We start from the raw sequence: 11,047 nt of genomic DNA, 5'->3' as shown, positions 1-11,047 counted from the left end.
CAGGGCCATGAAAAATTTGCAGGGACATTGAGGCAGATCACTGGGGCTGCCCAGGATCCTTCATCCCAGGCGCCGGATCGTGGGTGACATCTCACAATTGGCCTGCCATCTGAAGGCCTCGGAGTAGGTCTTCAAGTTGTCCTCTGGCCAACTTCCGGCTAATGAGCTGATGGGGTCCAGGGAGGCCCCCTCATGGGGTGACCCCAAGGTCTTGGAGTGCCAGAGTCAGCTCAGAGAGGCTGGGAAGTTCCCCTGCCCGCCCCCGCCCCCGCCCCCGCCCCCGCCCCCGCCCCCATCGTGACTTCATAGACTCTGTCTTCACAGTACACTTGCTGGCTTCCACTGGGCCCAGACACCCTGAGAACGGCCCCAAGCCACTCATAACACTGAGTCTATGACTGAGCTGCGGGCGGGAGCCAAAGCCCCATCACGTTGGTGGGGTACCCACCACGACCAAGCCAAGGCTGATAGAATTCCCTTTCTGCCTGCCCCCAGCCTGGCATTCCCTGCAGCAATTCCAGAGCTTTCCCCTGGAGCTTCCCTCGCTGGCTTCTACCTGAACTTGGCAGCCCCGTGTGCCAACTAGAGTCACACCTCCCATTTAACCAGAAGCACGGTTTCCAGCTTGTTCTTCCACCAGGCTGGGCTCCAAATGCCTCTTGTGGTTGTTTCCCGAAATCAAATCCAACCTCAAAGCATGAAGATTTGCCATTATTAAAGACGAGTAAAAGCATATGCCCCGGGCTCTGGAGAGAATTTCTAATGAGGATTCCAAAGATCACAGCCGACTCACGAGCTCTTGGAGTCTGAGGGGCCCTTCACAGTCGTGGAGCCCTCTAATTACGCTCCTTGCAGATCTTGCCGTCCCCACCTCCACGCCTTGGCCGCATGGCTCCCACGACAGTAGTCTGTGTGATGTAGAGATGGTGTTTAAAGTCGGCATATAAAGGGAAAACCCAGGCATGGTCAAAATTACCCTTACAAATCCCTTAGGAGGGAGACCAGTATGTCAGCTCCCGGCAAGCCGGCACAGCCAGGCTTCCTTCAGCATTGGAACAAATCGCTTTTCTTTGGGCTAAGCACCAGATGAGGTTATTGGCTTGATTTGAGGGACTGCATTACATGAAAGATGCATGTCTTTAAACACGACAATCACCCTCAGGGTGATACTCACCGGAAAAGAGGTGCAGAGAACCTGAAAGCCACCAGGGGAACAGCAGGATCTATCTCCCATCTTGTGTTAGCTCTGGGGCATAGCTCCTTGAGTGAGATGGGGGTCAGAACCCCTACTTCCATCTCCACACACACTGTTGTTGTTGTTACTACTGTGCTGTGTACATATACATGGTTGAATTCAAATACATGAAATGCAATCTCCCTAGAAGACTCATCCCCTGAGTTACAGTGTTTACATCCTCCAAACTACTTCCGTATTCTGGAAGGCAGCTATCTATGCTCACCACTATACCACCAACACTACTCCTGTATTCTGAATGCCACTTCCTCCAGGAGGCTCTCCCTTATTGCCTTGGCTGGAAGTGGTGGCCCAACTATGGAAACCATATGTCTTATCTCCCCAAATATGCCATAAAGTCCTTGAGACATATTTGGGTCCTTGCCCATTCCACCTCTGACGGTCCAATGTCTCCCATATATTCCTTATCAATAAACATTGCTTTAAAGAATAGATCTATGGGGGTGGGGGGCGCCTGGGTGGCTCAGTCGGTTAAGAGTCTGACTTCAGCTCAGGTAATGATCTCATGATTCATGGGTTTGAGCCCCTTGTCGGTCTCTGCTGACAACTGGCTCAGAGCCTGGAGCCTGCTTCAGATTCTGTGTCTCCCTCTCTCTCTGACACCCCCACCCCTCGCACTCTCTCTCTGTCTCTCAAAAATAAATAAAAACCATTTAAAAATTAAAAAAAAGAATAGATATATGAATTAATTAACTACATAAATGGCTCATCCTGTGAAATGAAAACATCTCTGTTGATACAGAAATGCTCTGCTCAGGGATTCAGGATAGGCTGGAGTGAGGATTTCCATGTTGACCTGACCTCATAGATGCCTTTGGGGAAAGTCTCTCCATGCCTTCTCTACTCCCCAGCTCCTCCTACCTTCCCTACCAGACCCCTCCTGTTCCGATGCACCTTGCGTGAGTAGCACATTTGCCCTGGAAACAGGAACAGAAGCCTCGCCCTGCCTGGTCAGAAGGGCAAACATTAATATCCCCATTTTATGACTAAAGAAACTGAGGCTCAAAAAAGAATGTGTCCGGCCCACAGTCACAGCTGATGAACAGCAGGGCCTGGATTTGTGCCAGCCAAAATCTATTTTTTTTCTCTTCTTTCTCTATTTAATCCCATGTTACCTCCGGAGAAAAAGCCATACGGTTCATGATGACTAGTCATTATGAGGAGCCGCACCCCTCCCAGACCAAGGAGGGGCCAGTGGACAGCGTCCTGGTAACTCTTCTTGCCATATGGGAGGGCACAGGTGGAAAATAATTTGAGGGGCTCCCTGCTGAAGGGCTTGAACCCAAAACACACCTGTGATGTGAGCGACAGCACCTCTGAATGCCCCCTTGCAGATGCCAGGTCCCTACCTACCCCCTCTGCCCAGGTCTCTTGGGGCCCTGGGATTTCTTTCTTTTCTTCCAGGACCCTGGTGTCCAGCTCTGGAGCACACGCCGCTGGCTAGATCTCTTTCTTACTCCTTCTTCCCACCCACCATCCTGTGACCAAGGACCGTGCCAGTCCCCAGAGGGAGGGCACAGCACAAGGAATGAAGGAATGAGGCTTTGGAGCCAGCAGATCTGCATTCAAATTCTAGCCTGCCTCTTTAATACTTGGCTGCCTACCTCTTAGCGGCTCTGAGCTCAGTGTCTTCATCTGTAAAGTCAGGATCGCAATCCTGACATCAAAGATCGGATGACCCGAAGTTACTGACATGTATGACTGACGTCGCACATTTAGCTAGAATCCAGACCAATCCGAAGAGCCTGCCGCACACGCTGCAAAGCAAGGTTCAGTCAGACCTCTTGGCTCTCCCTCCCAGCTTCTGCACTTCTTCACCAACTGTGTGTCTCTGGGAAGGTTACTCACCATCTCTGAGCCCCAGATTCCTCACCTGTAAATTGGGCATAAAAATAGGGGCTGCTGTTGCAATAAAATACCTGGGGCTGCTTTGCAATAGAAGGAGAGAATTCACATCAACAGCTTAGCCCAGTGTCTGTCACTTACTTTAAAAAAATGTTCCCCATTAATTATTAGCCATTGTTCACTGCACCAATGGATTGGTGGCCAAGTCTGGAAGGAGCCGATTTCCCTGAGGCTTTGGCTAAAGGAATAAGAAGGGAAACAAGTTATTGTCTGAGGTCTTTGGCACATCTGGTGTCTAAGACCCGCCAAGGAGTGCGTGGGGGGCAGAGGGATTGAAGGTGAAGGAGCCATTTTTAGTCACCTGGGTTACAAAAGGTGACATTGGCTAGAGCAGCGGCATCTCCAGTGAATCTAAGATACCTCTTTACTGAGCATCTACTATGTCCCTGGGTGTGTGCCTGGCGCTGAGGATTGAGCGGTGAACGGGAGACACAGCCCCGCCCTCCTGGAGTGTGCGGTCTAGTGAGCTTCCGGGCCTGCGCACTCGAAGCCACTTCCCTGGAGGTGAGCCTTGGAGGTTGTGGGGTGGTCCAGCAGCAAAGGCAGGGCAACCGATGTCCCCTCAACCAGCTCCAGGCTGCAGACGTTCGTGGAGGAGTTTGGGGGGTCAGAACATCAGAGAAGAGTCACTCAGCTCACACAAGACACCCCAGGAGGCTTCCAGAAATAACGGGGTGAGGCTGCGAATGGGCAGACGTTCCACAGGAGGGAGCACGAGGGAATTCAGGGCTGTGATGGTTGAGGGGTCCTGTGATCACCTAATGGCCCCTGGAACTTGGGGAAATGGCGATGTGGAATGGGTCCTACACCCTCAAGAAGGGCTGTGGTGCACCCCCCACATGGCCCTCCCACAGTCAAAGACTCCCTGGAACACAACACCACCCCCCATTCCTGCTGCACACTGAGCTTCCCACAGGGCTGCACAGCTGGGGTACTCAGCAGGGGTGCGCCTCCCACACCGGAGAATCCTCCCCTGCCCACACCCCTGCCCCCTCTTCTCTAGCACCCTGTGGGCTTTGGGGCTTGACCCCCAGGCCCAGGCTCCAATCCCAGCTCTGACTTAACTGTGTGACTTGGGAGTGTTGCTGAAACTCTTTCAGCCTCAGTTTCCCCTAGAAAGGGGAAAAATGGGAGCTGTAAGCATCCCTTCCTCGCAAGGCTGCCGTGAGGAGGAAATGAGCTCATTTCCCTTAAGCCCTTAAAACTATATCCGGCACCTCTCAGGTGCGTCACAAATGCGAGTGTCTGGCCCACCCCCCGACCCCACAGACACGTGCAGCCTACAGCCCACAAGCGGCGCCTGTCTCTGTGGAAGAAGGCCATCCCCCCAGGCGGGGACACGGCCACCAGGACACCATCCCAAAGACCCCGAGCCTGGCGCTCCTCCTGGAGGGAGCCCCATGGAAAGGCCTCGCAGAGGCAGTTTCAGCGGCCCGCGCCCAAGTCCAAGCCACCCAGAGACGTCCAGGAGCAGGTCTGCAGAAAGAGGGGCTGGGCGGCCTTGACCCAGAGGTGCGCCCCCCTCTCCTGCCCATCCCACTCAGGACTCCAGCCCCGCAGCCGCCCCCTCCCTCCTCCACCTTCCCCCCTCCCTCCTCAGCCTTTGTTATCTCAACTACTTTAAGAGAGTTCTCTCTTCTCCCCCTCCACTCCTCTGATGCTAATCTCTCTCCATAAATCATACCCTCTAATCTTTTCATCACCTTTCTGTGATTAAAGCAGCCCGGGGCTGGGAGCCACAATCCTCAGTGACTAAAATGCTTTGATGTCCGAACTCAGGCTCCCGGGCTGCAGCGGCGCGGGCTGGCGGGCAGGCCTCGCCGCCCCGCCCCGCCTGGTGCAGGCGCTGTCTGCGCGGACGCCATCCCGAGTGGTCCTGGACTGCCAGCGCCGCCCGGCACCTCGAGGGTTTCACAGATCTCTTCATGAATATTTCTCACTACACACTGGATGTCATTATTCTATTGAGAATCAATTAGCCCAAATGTTGTTATGACAGCTACAGAAAAATGATATTTTTAGCTTTGCTTTATGCTGCTCTGTCTCTTCACAGAATTATTGAAACCTTAAAACTGATCTAGTGGCGACATGGGCCTCCGTGGCAAGCCGGGGAGCGACTGATCTGGGCCTGCGGAATCGTGGGGGAGGGCTGGGCTTGTCTCAATGAAGCCGCAGCTCGTCAGGACCAGCCCCCAGGATGGAAGGCAGAAGGGGCCTGTGGGCAAAATACTTGCGCTGTCTGAGCCTCAGTTTCTGCGTCTGTAAAATGGTAACAGTAGCCGTCCTTACGATTAGTGTTGGAATGAGGATGGAACGTGACCGTGCATAGAAGGCACTTAGCGAGTGAGGCACGCGACAGCAGGTGCTCAGCGTGTGAGTGGCACCAGTGCCTGGTGGCCACGCAGGAGGGCTGCCTGCCTGGGTTCAAGTCCCGGCTCTTAGTGACGCTCAAATAGGTCAACTTAACGCTCTCGTGCCTCCCTTTTATGGGATGGGATTCAGCATGCGGTTGTGAGGAGTAAATGAGCAACTACAAAGAGAGCACTAAAAATCCTGCCTGGCTCGGAAAAGTGTCCGCCTTTGTCATGTCTGATGGTGATCACCGCCATCTGCTACCCACCTTTGTTCAGTTGGCCCCTTAGCCTTTTTTTTTTTTTTAGAAATTTTTAAAGTTTATTTATTTATTTTGAGAGAGAGAGTGCAGGAGGGGCAGAGAGAGAGGGAGAGAGAACCTGACATTGACACAGGGCTCGAACTCACGGAAATGTGACATCATGACCTGAGCCAAATCCAGGAGTCGGACGCTTGACCGACTGAGCCACCCAGGTGCCCCGACCCCTTAGCTCTTTTAACATCTTCCCCTCTCCGTGCTCGCATGTTCAAATCCTCTCAGTGCCGAAATCTAGTTCAACGTCACCTCTGCCGCTGTGCCTGACAGACGGGACTGGGATGCCTCTTCCAGTAAAATCGTCAGGTGACCCTGGATAAGGCAGTTCATTTCTTTGTCCTAGCTTCCCTGCTGGTGGGAGAGGGATAATCATTTCCTTAGCCCTCAGATGAGGGGCTGGCCGTGTCCGATTCTGCAGCTGGGTGGGCATGCTGCACTCAAATGCCAGCCCTCCTTAGATAGGTTCTAAAGGTCACCCGTACGCTTCTTTCCCCATCGGGGCAGTTTTACAGATTTACGGTATATAAGGAGCCTGCTTTATGGTAAAAAGAAAAAAAAATCTGCCTTTGGTCCAGAAGCCGCAGAATAGAGTGGAAGGAAGTGGCAGTTCCGGGATACCCCCAGCAGCTGCACGCTCTGCCAAGACGGAGCCGGTGACAGAAGAGAGGTTGAACCCTTGTGAGCACCTTTGCCTCCAGCCAAGTCACGCCCCGCTCTCCTGTCCAGCGGGTTTTGTCCAGCTGGAATTTAACAGCACCTGATGGCTGACATCTTTTGGCAAGGAAAGGGCCAGAAGAACAGGCTGGTAGAACCCCCTGGGGAGCCCCCATGTGCCCTATATCCTGCGCTTGCCACCGCTGGCTCTCTGCCTGAATAAATCCTTGCTGTGTCACGTGGCTCAGATGTGAATCAACCCTTATTTATGCAGTTTCCAGGTCCCTTCATTTGAGATTACTTCTTCCGCCTCCCCCCAGGTCCCCCCATCGCTCTCTCTGGCCACTGCTATAGCCCTTGTGATAGTGCCAACCTCTGACCCCAGTTGTCTGTGTGCAGGGCTGCCTCCCTGCTGGACTGTGAGCAAACAGAGAACCAAGACGTAGCTCTAATTTGCCCAGTATTTTCAGCTCTGTCTTCCTTGCCTCATCACCACACTGCTTCCTGGGCACAACTGTCCTCCCTGGAAACCGTCCCACCCACTTCCGCCCCCTCTTTGGACACTGGAAGAGCACTCTACCCAACCCTGTGACCAGGGTCACCTCATACAGCTGTGTAGGCTGTGCACTGCACAAGTCCCTGGTGGCATGCATGTAGACCATGGTGTGAGGGATGCCTCTGTGTGCCATAGTAGCCCTGCTTGAGTATGGGGCTTTTTAAAGACTTCATTGATTCTGGATCCTCTGACTTTTGAAGGTCCCACCCCATATAAAAATACTCGTACTGAAACTTCCCCATATACTTCAGTTAGTATACGTTCCTGCCATAAATAAATTTTGAAAAAAATGTTTATAATTTGACTCTTGTAATTATTTGGCTATGAGTAGCTGGTGTATATTAGGCTATGATTTCTCGGCTGTCATTCTTGAGGGTTCTTGAGAAAAGGAAGAATGGGATCTACAAGTGGGTTTCAAATGTAAAGCAGTTCTTATGAATTTAAGAATGAACAAAGTTAACCTGGTATTTTATAGACATAAAACACCTATTCTTTTTTTTAGTTTGAACAAAGTTTGGTTTTGCTTTGTCTTTTGGAGTCAATAATAATTTCTTTCAGAATTCAGATGTTTTCATGGCCTCTAGCATGAGCCCCTGATAGCAGAGATTGATCTATAATTTTTAACGACACTTACAGGGCACCTGGGTGTCTCTGTCAGTTAAGCGTCCAACTTCAGCTCAGGTTGATCTCACGGTTTAGGGAGTTAAAGCCCCACATCAGGCTGTCCGCTATCAGCACAGAGCCCACTTTGGATCCTCAGTTTCCCTCTCTCTCTCTGCCCCTCCCTGGCTTGCACATGCACTCTCTCTCTCTCAAAAATAAACAATTTTAAAAAGGCACTTTAACACGGTCACGTGGCTCTGTGCTGCCATCAATTCCTGCACTCATGTAACTATTAATGGCTCCCCTTTTGCTCTCAAGGGTGTGCCGGTTTGGACTATTCATTGTCACCTTGTCATAAGGAAAGAAAGTACCTTAGAGAGGAGAACAGCATAGGCTCAGACCTACCCCCAAATTCCCACTGGTCAGGCTGTAGCCTTCCTCTTGGCCCGCTCCCATGAGGTCCAGGTAAGCTCACCTTTCACCCTCTCCTCCCCACCCCACCACCTCTAGGGATGTTCTGGGGATTGGTGCAATGCCTCAGAATCCAGAACAAAGTGCCCTTCAAACCACAGAGAGTCTTTCCTCACCCCCACCCAATGCCCGCCTGCCAAAGTCCTCATTTCCTGTTGTACGAATGACATCTTTCTTAGAAGACTGACAATGGACATTTTCATTTCCTTTTGTGAAAACCCCACTCCCATCCGTAAGGATATGCTCCGGCCCTATGACCCCAACAATACAATCGCAAGATAGTTCCACATTGATACACGTCCCGGAGTCTTAATCTACATATCTTTAAATCTTAAATCTTTCACGGAACAAGGCAGAATATCAATTAATCAGTCAATCAGTTTCTCTTTAGCACCTATCAGATTGTATTATGATTGTATCCTTGGGTCCCCCTCCCTGGACTGTGAGTCCTTGGAGAGAGATGTGGGTGCCTTATTCATCTCTGCATCGCCAATGCCAGTCCCAACGTGGCACACAGAAATGCTTCCTGAAGGATGAGGGGATTAATAAATATGGCAGCAAAGTTCTGTTAGCTTGTGGACTGTTTGTGTTCATTTCTGTTTCCACCATAGTACGTGATAGTCCTCAGCAGAGGCTCACTGGAGGGCAGAAGCTATTTAACATTTGATTGAGTAGAGGGAGGAAAGAAAGGAGGGAAGGATGGATGGATGGATAGGTCATGTGATAGATGGTTGGATAGGTGGACAATTGGATGGATGCTTAAGTGGAAGAATCCCTAGCCTGAGAGACTGGCGTCCAGGGAAAAGACAGAGCTGCTTTGACCTGTCCCAGTTCCAATCCCCGTGAGACCCGACTGCTCGATGGTTCCCATCCTTGGATTCCCAAGTGAATTTTCTGTATCCTTGTAATAAACTTGTTTCTATTTGAGGCAGTTTGGTGGATCTCTGTTTCTTTTCACCAAAGAAGCCTGACTCAGATAGGAGCCCCCCTCTCACCCAGGTGGATGGGGGGATATAGTGGGCAAGCAGGAACTCATACTTCCCTCTTGATTGTACCACCAGTCGTTGTTAGGAATCACGGCATGTTGTTCCCTACCTGGTCTCCCCCAGACAGTGCTAGAAGCCAGTACTAGCTCATCTCGGCTTAATGAACCTGTCTCGGGAGTGCTCTGTACAGGTCTGTGCCAAGTGCTAGGTGGGCTTCCATGAAAAATTTGACCTTGCCCTTGAAGTGACCCACTAGCTCCTAGCATCACCTCCAACAGTTGCTGTGCCACCTGTTACCCCCTGTTCTGAGTCTCAATTCTCCATCTATAAAATGTGAAGTTGGGGAGATCATCAAGCCTTTCCTGCTTTAACATTTTGAGGTTATGTGACTTGCTCCAATTCACAGATACAATCCCACTGTATGCGCCCCCGTCCTTGGGATGAAATAACAGGTTTTAGCTCACCAATCCTAATGGCAACCCCCACTCCCTTCACTAGCGTCTACAAAAGAAGAGAGCATGCTGTGATTTTGCTATTTTTCTGAAGATGTGTGGGTTCACACTCTTCTTAACTCACATTCTTCCTGACATCCAGAATTCCTTCTCCATTTTCATTTATTTCTTTATTTTGAGAGAGAAAGGGAGAGAAAAAGAGCTCACAGGGCAGAGAGAGAGAGAGAATCTCAAGCAGGCTCCACACTGTCAGCACAGAGCCCGATGTGAGGCTCAAACCCACCAGCCGTTGGTTTGATCATGACCTGAGCCGAAACCAAGAGTCGGACGCTTGACCGAATGAGCTACCCAGGCTCCCGTCCATTTTCCCATTTACATTTTGCCCACTTTTCTATGCCAACCTTCTCTTCCAGGATACCTTCCCTGCTCCCTCTTTTAGAAATGTCCCCTCCCTCCTCGCACCCCTCTCTCAGGGCTCAAGACCTCCCATCTTGTGTTTCCGGTCCCATCTCTCTTAGGCGCTCTAATTTCCTCTGCAAGATGGTGAGTTCCCAGGAGGCTGATAGGGACAGCCCCACTCATGGCCCCCTTCCAGCGCGAGGGGCTCCCTCACACCTCTGCACACAGTAGGCACCACTGAGTGTTTACTGGTATGGGGCAGATAGGAAGTGATTTTTAAGATGTTGTAGAATAGTTTACGACAAACCAAAGTTCGCAGACTATTATTAGAATTTTTAAAAAGACAATCACAAAACAGGAGGCATTATACAACATTTTTCTAGGAGTGTGGGGAGATGTGCGTGCACCCAAGGCATTCATTCATGGAGGCAGGATGTGGGGTGACTCTTAGTGTCTTTCACCTTTTCATCTCTAAATGTATGAGCATGTATTACTTTCAGAATGGGGAAAAAGAGAAAAGCTATTTACAAATAAATAAGTAAATGTGTGTTTAGTGAATGAAAGAACAGGGCTCCAGTGTGTTACCAGGCTCTAATTTGAGCTGGATCTCGAAGCTGAAGTCAGCCCCTGCCAGCCAACCGCCCCCCCTCCCCCTCCCCCTCCCCCCAGACCTCCAGAGGAGGGAACTTCTACCAGTAGAATTGTCCCTACCAGTTTTCAGTGATCGTTCCAGGTTCAGTAGGACTCATAGGGGTCCTGCTTTTGCTGACAGCAACCATCACAACCCCTTCATGTACACAAACCTTACAGTTTAAAACGCATTTTTCCATACATTTCCCCACTTTCTCCTTACAATACTGCAACTCAAGTATTAACGCCTCCTAGTAACAGAGGAACAAACTGGGAGTCCAGGAGAGAATAAGTCAGGTAGTCAAGGTCAAGGTCACACAGCTCGCAAAGGGTAGAGCCCTTCCACTCAAGCCAGATCGAACTCCCCCAGTGCGTACCAATCTCCTGCAGCTCCGATCAGACAGGGCATCTGAGTTAACCAGGTGAGGGGAGTGGGGTCCATCCCCAGAACGGCAGGTTTTGGGCACC

General features: G+C 51.0%; 2 long non-coding RNA genes across 7 annotated transcripts; one reads left to right on the top strand and one right to left on the bottom strand.

Annotated features, from left to right (window-relative positions):
- Positions 1–693: 693 nt before the first annotated feature.
- On the bottom strand, positions 694–4,324 carry LOC115299251. Of its 5 annotated transcripts, XR_003912070.1 has the most exons (8): positions 4,226–4,324; positions 3,521–3,737; positions 3,242–3,338; positions 3,104–3,128; positions 2,860–3,012; positions 2,117–2,202; positions 1,175–1,330; positions 694–908 (listed from the first exon to the last, which is right to left on the bottom strand). It is a non-coding gene; the product is annotated as an uncharacterized LOC115299251 (long non-coding RNA). The 5 variants fall into 5 exon arrangements; XR_003912067.1 differs by lacking the exon at positions 3,521–3,737; XR_003912071.1 differs by lacking the exon at positions 3,521–3,737 and having other exon boundaries at positions 2,150–2,202.
- Positions 4,325–4,411: 87 nt separating this feature from the next.
- LOC115299252 lies at positions 4,412–6,725 on the top strand. 2 transcript variants are annotated; one of them, XR_003912074.1, is made up of 4 exons: positions 4,412–4,672; positions 5,214–5,429; positions 6,054–6,134; positions 6,404–6,725. It is a non-coding gene; the product is annotated as an uncharacterized LOC115299252 (long non-coding RNA). The 2 variants fall into 2 exon arrangements; XR_003912073.1 differs by lacking the exon at positions 6,054–6,134.
- The last annotated feature ends 4,322 nt before the right edge of the window (positions 6,726–11,047 follow it).

Source organism: Suricata suricatta, chromosome 8 (assembly GCF_006229205.1).
Source record: "Suricata suricatta isolate VVHF042 chromosome 8, meerkat_22Aug2017_6uvM2_HiC, whole genome shotgun sequence".
NCBI classification, from domain to species: domain Eukaryota; kingdom Metazoa; phylum Chordata; class Mammalia; order Carnivora; family Herpestidae; genus Suricata; species Suricata suricatta.
This window is presented reverse-complemented; position numbering and strand designations above follow the sequence as displayed.